Source organism: Tasmannia lanceolata, unplaced genomic scaffold (assembly GCF_043159265.1).
Source record: "Tasmannia lanceolata isolate RefF3 unplaced genomic scaffold, GAP_Taslan_0.1 ptg000008l, whole genome shotgun sequence".
Lineage (NCBI taxonomy): Eukaryota > Viridiplantae > Streptophyta > Magnoliopsida > Canellales > Winteraceae > Tasmannia > Tasmannia lanceolata.
Window position 1 is genome coordinate 37,617,995 of NW_027518685.1, and position 9,520 is coordinate 37,627,514.

Here is a 9,520-nt window from a genome sequence, read left to right on the forward strand (position 1 = left end):
GGATGGGAATCACCTTATGAAACATGGGTTTGGGTGGAAATGGTGAGCCCACTGATGGGTATAAAATGATGGGCCCCATCATACGCATGTGTTTATATTGGGCCCTACCATATAGAAAACATGATGTAAAATGTGAGGCCTCCCATGTTATGGCTGTAAAATGATGTGCTCACCTTAACAAGTGTGTAGTCTGTGTAAAGAACCGAATGAAATAGGCACCCCTTCAATTTCCAAATGCCACCCCCATCACTATGTTTTGATACTTTTAGTGTTTCGGTTCGGCAAAGGTTCAAATCGAAACCGAACCGAACATCGGTTTTGTTCTACCGAATTGAAACCGAACTCAAATTTGAATCGGTTTGATTTACCCAAACCGAAACCGAATTTTCGGTTCGGTTTCGGCTCGGTTCGACCAATTTTGCCAGGCCTAGGTTCAAGTCACACAACAAAACAAAAGACGAGCTTTTGAAAACGAAAGGAGATTTCAGTTTTGAATCTTCCGTCCAAACTTTAAGTTCAAAAAGTAACTTCTGACTTTAAAATTTCTAACATTTTGTAATTGGGAAGATTTCCTATGAAATTAGTTTTGTAAGCCCAAGAGTTCCCATGGGTCTAATCATTCATCTTACCTCTTGTTTTGATGCTAGTAAACACAAATTGATTAGCATTTATTGACTAATGTGTTGCTTTAAGGAGTTGTGTTATACAGGATTTTCATATTATAATCGCCATTACACAACTCTTCTCAACACATGGCTTGTGGATCAAGGATCAAGAGAACCAAGAGCTGGCACCTACATTGGAGATATCATCATTTGAAGATGTTCAAGTCAAGAAGATTGAAGATGAAGATTCCAGAAGTTCCTAGCAAGTGTTAAGAAGGAGCTTTGAGTTGAACATGCAATGGTGACTCCTCATGCACCTCTTAACATGATTTGAAGATTGGAGGTAGTCACAAGAGCCAAGACAAAGTTCAAGATGTTCACTCAAGCTGAAGAAGTCCAAGAAAGTGGAAATGAGCTGATACATTCCAAGAAGACTCAATGATATTCATTTTAGAATGTATTTAGAGTCCTCTTGATTTTATGTGAATGCACTTTCAATAAGTTTTCAAATGATTTTTATACCCAAATTTTTACATCTTTGGAAATCATCAAAACATCCAAAAATGTGTTTGAAAACTTAGGACTTAAGCCCAAAGACCATGGCCCAAAAGCCCTTGATTTTTAAAGCTAAAATAGAATTTTACACAGGGCCAGTCGACCTGGGTATACCGGGCGACTGCGGCAAGCTTGCTGGAATTCCAGCACTTACGAAAAAATAGCGGGCCAGTCGATCGGGTCAATCTGGGCGACCGCAGAATGGGTTCTATTTCAATAGAACCATTCTGTCATGGGTTTGGACAATCGACCGCATTGGGCCGGTCGATCCCAGATATGTTTATGAGCTAAAAATTTGAACGAGCAGGTAGCCCTCGTCGGACGACCGCCATTGGGCCGGTTGACCGCGACGATAGAAAATTTAAAAAAAGAAGGGCACCCGATAGGGGCGGGCGATTGATGTGGCTCGGTCGACCGCGACGGTCTGGCGAACTAGCTGTTGGGGCTTTCGCAGGTTGTCTTTTTCAACCCTATTTATTACATTTTTACCCCCAAACGGTCCTATTTTCATATGGGCTATATATACATCATCTAAACCTATCTAAACAAGCTTTTGGACATTTGAGAAAAATCAAAACCCATTTTTCTTGAGCTAAAACCTTTTATCAAAAGCTAAATATCTTTGATCTTGCATTTGCACATTTTATCAAGAGGAACTCCATGAGCTTTACATTTTATCTTTCCTTGGAGTGTTGGTGAGCTATTAAAGTTTGTAATCCTCCTATCTAAGAGGCAAGAAAGTTTTTCTTTTATTTTCTTCATTTGTATTTGAGGGTCTTCTCTTCGGCCCGGTAATAAAGGTGAAGACGTTGTGAGGGTCTACTCTTCGGCCCGTTAAGAAAGGAGAAGATATTGTAAGAGGGTGTGATCCCTTATTAAGGCTTCGTACAGAAAGGATTTGTTCCCTTTGGAGTTGGAGGAGTTGGGTGTACAGCTTCGAGATTTGCCCTTTGAAGAATCTCATTGTTTTAGTGGAGCACCCAAATGAGGTAAACTTGGAAGAGTGGCATAAATCTTGTGATAGACAGAACCACTATAAATCTTGTGCCTTGTGGATGCTTTATCTCCTCCTTCTCTTTGCACTTTGTGGTGATTGGTAAACTCTACCCTTTCTTGTATTTATGTTTTATTAAAATAAGGGTTAGGGCAAATAGGCTTAAAGTAACATCTAAATCCTAAATTTCATTATCTTGAATGTTGGAACAAGGATTAGATTAATAAGTGCTTAATTAGTAAATTAATTTTAAGAATCCATTTAATTAAGCCCAAATTTTTAATTGACCAATTCATCCCACCTCTTGGGTTGTCACACTTGTATTTCAAGTTTGCATATGAGCGATCCTCGAGTTTCCTCATGGAACTCGGTTTCTATTTATTCACCCGAGCTTTTAAAAAAGCTGGTGTACTAGGTTCGGCCTTCCATCCAGGGCACTTTCCTATTTGCCAGAAGTTGCTTTTCAAGGAGGGTGGAGAAAAATACTTCCTCGCCCTCCTATAAATAGTAAGTTTGGCCCCAAGGTCGGCTTGATACCAGGTGTCATAGCTTATTAGTTGGACGGATTTTAACCCTCTAACACCTAGAAATCAGCCTTTTAGTTTCATGTGAAATGTTGAGATTAATCTCCCTAAAACACATGATTTTTTATCTCAGCCTTCCTGAGAAAATGAAAGGCTGATTTCTCGGGAGTTGAAACAACCTCTAAAAGCAGAGCAGGTATGCTATTTCTACGATTTTATTCCCTATTATTTTTCGTTATTAAGAAACCACCTACTTATCCTAGATCAAGTACCTAAACTACCTTGGAATGATACATGCACCCACTACCTGGGGCGGAACCACATACAGAGTGCCCCTCTTCCCAAGAAAAAAAAATGACTTGCAAAATCCCTTCTATAAGACTATGACTGTGAGGGTTTACCGGCGTTGATGAACACCTATAAAAGCAGAAATACATTTAATAGGAAGCCCAGCTATTGCAAAGAATCAAATATACATCCACTATCCTACTACACAGGAAGACAGATTAGTGAAACGTATGTGCAGTACCTTAGAATGATCCAGACGATAACCTAAAATCCCATGTGGGGATTTTGCTACGGACCATCGCAAAAGGAGTTTCGCGACCCGCTGTTGCATGGAAGAGCAGCCACCTTAGATGAATTAAATGAATAAGAAAAAATCTAATGAAAAGTGAGCCTATGTGGCTGCTCCTCTCTCATGCAACAGCCTGTTCCTGAATGCCTTTTGCAATGGTCCCTAGCAAATCCCATGTGATAATATTATTTATATGTATGTTTGTTGTCGTTATTCACGTCACCTGCTTCAGAAAAAAATAATGGGAAAGAGCATTTCACATTTTGGTGGCTCTATGAAAGAAGATTTTTAATATAAATATGGTTGAGTAAACAAGTCTATTTTCGCCAATTCAACAATTAAATATCTCGATCTACTAAATGTTACCCATAGAAGGATTAGAAGCAGTGGTGCGAGTGGCTTCAAACTTGAAAATTGATTTCAGATGGGCAGGAATAACCGTGACATATTTGATCTCTAGTTTCTTCTCAGCCACAAACTTAAGAAAATTCCAGCAGATTTTCATGATTCATGAACATAACTAGCAAAATTCCGTTTTAAACGGGAAAAAACAAATTTTATTGGTGTGTCGTTTAATACTCTGTTTAAAACTTTTACAACGAATAAAACTCTATTTTTGTAAGGCAAATGTTTTAAACACATTTAAAACATTTTTTGGTCAACTTTCCAATTTTACCCCACCATATTTTGTAAATGACAAAATTTTATAGTCATTTTCTTCTGTTTCTGTTTTAACTATGTTTTTTTTTAACTAATACCGAATTAAACTTGAATTTTTGCCGTCCTGTTTTTTTGCCGAATAACATTTTGCTAACTATGTTCATGAAATAGAAATAGAAATATGAAAGAAACATACAGATCTGATATATTTTTTTTGAATTCTCAAAGGAAAAATAAACCTTGATCTTATCCACAACTCCACAAGCGATGGGATGCGAGAGTGCTCGAATCAAGCATAAAGAACATCGATCGATCTTGCATTCAAAGAGAAGGATGGAACAAATGGAAGAAAACTATTATCTCAAATGAAAGGAAATGAAAGATGAGCAGAGCCCCATGCTCTCTCCAAACATGAGAAATCTCTCTCTAATTCTCAAATCACAAAATACGAGGCTAATCAAAAAATAAAATGGAAGTGGTTATATAGACTGCAACTACTCCTCAACTAACATAACTACCTAGTGTAAAAAGACCCCCAAAAGAAAAAAAAACACATCAATTACTAGTAAAATTACAACTAGGGACTACTACTAAAGAAATGACACTAGTACACTACTATGCTAATGCAGTCCATGTGTCAAGCCAATGCACCAGGGGAAATACTGCACCACTCTCCTCTTCTTGTGAAGAACTTAGCCTCAAGTTCGCATCAGCTCCTCTCATGAACGAACCCACCTAGATCTAAGAAGAAGTGATCCCCTGTCAATTCATGATCATCAATCCATTAATCACAACCTCCTGCCTCGAACATTGTGTCACACAGACTATCCCTGGAAGGGCGATGGAGTGGTAGTCAACCTCAAATCAAGAAACTGTTGAATGTTGCGTGTAGTTGTCTGCTATGTAAACCAGTTTTAAACTCATCATAAAGATCAATCGTGGCTGGTATAGTAACTGTGGGCATCACCATATCAATAATACCAATGTCTGCCACAACTTCTTTTGCAATTGGGGCAAAGGAAACATCGTCTGCATTATCCTTTTCTTCTCGATTTTCATCTCTTCCTTCGACTTTCATGCCAACTTGCTTTGCTATGTACTTGACCTCTCCATGCTCTGCTATAAGCTCATCATCACTGTCGGCCTCACTAGTATCAAGAACATCACTAGTGTCAAGCTCATCACAATCACTATCGACCTGCAAAATGATAGGCCGCCTCTACTGCATCATGACACCCTAGCTGCTTATCGTCATCATCAACAGCCTCGTCGTGCACAAATACTTGTTACATCATGTCGGACAGCTCCAAGCATTCCACCCCAAAGACTCCTCACTATTGCTTTGTAGGAGTAGAAGAAGAAGCAACAGGCCTAGCTGGCTATGGAGGTGGTGGAACAGTCATAAAATTCCTCGGACTCTCACATAACATATGCTGGCAATGAAACTGAAGCAGCTCCTGTTCAAATACCCTATTTGTGAACACCCGAAATTATGATACCCAAAATACCCCTACTTAAATTTTCGTCCACCCTTAAAAGAGGAGGGCGTTTTTGTCTTTTGGAAACCCATTAGGGTTAGAAATCTTAATAGAAAAACTATAAATACATCCTTTAGGGTTTTGCAGAACATATCTCAACCCTAATTGTTTCTGTAGCCCTCGAGAAAGAGAAGTTTGTGAGAACGGCGTGGGAGAATCGATCGCAGAGCCTTCGTCTGCGAATCCGAGTAAGAACTTCGAGTCTTAATTGTTTACGTAGTTAAGAGAACTAAAGAAAAGAATATGATTAATCTATTAGGATTTGGCGTGTGTGTTGATCTAGGGATGGATTCATAGATTCCTAAGAAAATAGAATTTCGAATATGGAACTAGAATATTTAGGGTTTAGATTAATCCCTAAAAAGCTTAGATTAATTATGATAAATAAATCTGAAACTTTTAGAGTATGAAATTAGATTAGATGGATTCCTCTCGTCGATACGAGTTCAACGGATCCAACCACGTGCAAATCGGAATTAAAACGAGAAAGTTATGGTCTTTTGAAGTTTTCGGGACGAATCTGGAATTTTGTTGAAAAACCCAGTCTGCGATCTTAGGCTGTGTTCATTATTCTGTTATAACCGAATAACCGAACCGAATTGATTCGGTCAGTTCGGTTTGGTTTTTTGCTATTTCGGTTCAATTTTTATTTTTGGTTAATTCGGTTATTCGGTTTCGGTTATTTCGGAAAAAAATTCTGTTAATCGAAAAGCAGAAATTAACTAAAAATAAACATTAGTTTTTCAAAAAATTCTGTATGGGCACTCCGTAGGATGATCCAAACCGTCCATTTGATTGATCACAACTTCAATGGGTTGTGCCTAAAAAACTGTTTCGATAGATTGATCATAGCCTCCGATCAAACCGTCCAAATAGAATTTTTTTGTCTTTTTCTATCACTATTCGGTTATAACCGAATTTTTATTCGGTTCAGTTTTGGTTCGATTTTCGTAAAATTCGGTCCGGTTTCGGTTTTCGAAATTTGATAATCGAAATTATTTCGATTATCAAATTTCGGTTATTTCAGTTCGGTTATAACCGATTGAACACCCCTAATCTTAGGGAAGGCTATTTCGGTTATCAAATTTTGGCCATTTCGGTTCGGTTATAACCGATTGAACACCCCTAATCTTAGGGAAGGCTCTTCAGAAGGCTTTTAGACTTCCTACGGAGTCGGACGTCAGAACGCTGAAATTCTACGAAACTTCGAAAATCATAACTTTTTCATTTCTCATCCGTTTTTTACGCTCCTGTAATTTATGGACATGCAAAAAGTGAGTACTTTCTATTAAAAATAGTTTCAAAAATTATTGGAGACTCTATAATAATGATAATTCCAGAATACTAAAAAGAACCTTAGGACGGGGTACCGTGTCTTTTGCGATTGAACACCAAAGGGTGTCTTGTGTCAGTGGAAGGATATACGTGCCTAATAAGACTGCTATTAATGATGCAACTCATGGAAAATATTCATACTCTTGATTGTAGGTGATTATGAAAATGAAAGGTTTTCATCAATCAAGGAACCGTTAAGCCATTCTCTTTGATTACATATGTTATTGTTTGTGTACCTCCAATTTGTACCTATACGATTTCAGTTATCACTTGGGTCTAGTATGCTATTTTTATTATCCTATATACCATTTGATTTCAGTTTCGTTATGATATTGTTTCGATATGGACTCTTTGGCTTTGTATCGATATGGTTTACTTTGAGTTTACCTATAAAGTGAACTTTTGAAACCTTTATGGAACCCTTTTGCTGAGCTTTGATGCTCATCCTTATGAACTCTTCGATACCATCTGTTTGGACTCATAGCTTTTGTCACCGCCATTGCTCTGGTTATTCTAGTTAGTTACGAACCTTTGATATGGCACTTAAACTTTTGGAAAATATCTATTTTGGACTCTGGACTTTGGATCTGTTATCTGGACCTTTGGAACTATCTGTTATGGACTTTGGATTCACCTCTGTTTCTGGATACTTTGGTGGAGGCTTGGGTTATTTCTGAAACCCTACCATATGGGGGTAATACAGTTGGCAATTTCTGGACCCACCGTGGGGGTAGTACACTGGAACTTCTGGCCCTTTAGTGGGATAAAATGCTGGCCCTGTCGACTTGTATCTGAACTTTGAGGAACTAGTTTTGACACCGTGGGCGGGCAGTGTAAGCAATAACACGCTTTTTGGACCCATGGGCAGTTGGGGTGAAAATAACTTGCTTTTTGGACTAAGCCGATGATCTCGAAGTGGAGTTTGTATTCTGAACTTTGAATTCTGAACACCCTTTGGCATTGACTATTGTTATGATATTCTGGACACCCTCTTTGGCTTTGGTTCCTGTTTTGATTCTGGCTTTGACTTCTATTTTGATACTGTCTATGATTACTGTTTGATACTATTTACTTTCGACTGCACCTCCGTTCAGTATTCGGTTGTGACATGCTCTTTTGATTATAATTATACCCACTCTTTCTATTTAAGACTTCAATATTCAGCTCTGACCTTTCTGTTTGACCCTTATTGAGCCTTGGCATGCTTAGACCAACACTTAGAGTAGTATTTTATTATGTATTGAGCTTTTCAGTTGACTGTGGTTATATTAACATTTTCAGAGCTTGATCCTCATGAGGTGAACGAGGAAGAAGAAACATAGTTTCAGAACAATAAGAGCTTGATTTTAGTTAGCATATTTGCTTTTGTTTCAGATAGTGAGTATTGGTAAACAAATCTGTAAGACTACATCTAAAATTATTTATTTTGATTTGGCTATGTTGGGTCCATGATATTTGAGAATTTAATATTTTATTTAGGGAATGCCGGGTTTACTTTTGTTATTGCTTTGTAACCTTGTACATTTGTGGGACTTGTCTTGCAGGTGGACGGTGCTGCCACGTCCTACACTCAGGGTGGGGTTTGGGGTGTGACACTATTTATCTCCTCATCATCTCCTCACATGTGAATATTATGATTGTCAATCTCCCATTGTCGTATATCAAAGTGCGCCACCAATCTCGAGGCTTGCCTTGAAATCTCAATGCGGCTATGGGTACTTGTCTCTCTGGAGACTCTTTTGATGTTGAATGTCTCCTCGATGGTGTTCATCCAATAAATAATCTCCTTGGTTGTCTTTCCTAAATAAAATTCAGTGATTTCCCGTCTTCTATCACCGTATGACCGCAAATGATATCTAGAGACCAATCTGAATGAAAATTTATGCTCATAATCATCTTACACATACCCATCCCACTCCCATTCTTGAAAAACTGGCTTATGCTTAGGAAGGGATTGGTTTGGACACGACTCTAGCTGATCCCGCCTTGGTCGCATGCTTGGATTTCATCTATCATTTCATCTTGCCTTCTCTAACTTGTTTCTATCCCTCTCTGACCTTGCAAGAGTTCTTCAAACTACTACTTGTAATCTAAATTTCTTACAACCATTTCAAGTCAATGGCAAAGACTCAACAAACAAATGAATCCCAAAATTATAAATATTTTATTCTGAACTTCTCAATAAATTTTTTTGAAAGAAGACATTAATATTTATAAATCATACTTATAAGTACATGAGACTAGGAGTCCCCCATGATTACAAGCATGAGTACATTAGAGCAAGCTCTAATGTCGATAAAAAGAAGCCTTAACCAGGTCAGGAACATACTGAATATTCTATTTCCTGAACATTCTTTAACAATAACTACACACTACTCCTTTGCGATCCCCACTAGGGATCTTGAAAACTTTTCCATCTTAAATACTTCTCCATTCTAGGCCCATCCCAGACGCTCCACTTCCCTCCAATGTTACCCAAATTCCTTCAATTTATTCCAATTCAAATGAGATCAACAAATGGCTCCCTTCGGCAAAGGGAATAAAATAAGAGGCTCGACAATACTCGAGCAACTACTTCATTTCGTACACATATCTTGTTTTTCTGAACAGAGAAGAGAATACATCCTAAGCGGTGAAGAACATGATTTCTCAAGCCACTTTGATGTTCTTTTGCTATCTTCCAATTGGCACATCTGTTGAAGAAAAAACTGTCGGGATCCTGCCTCTAACAA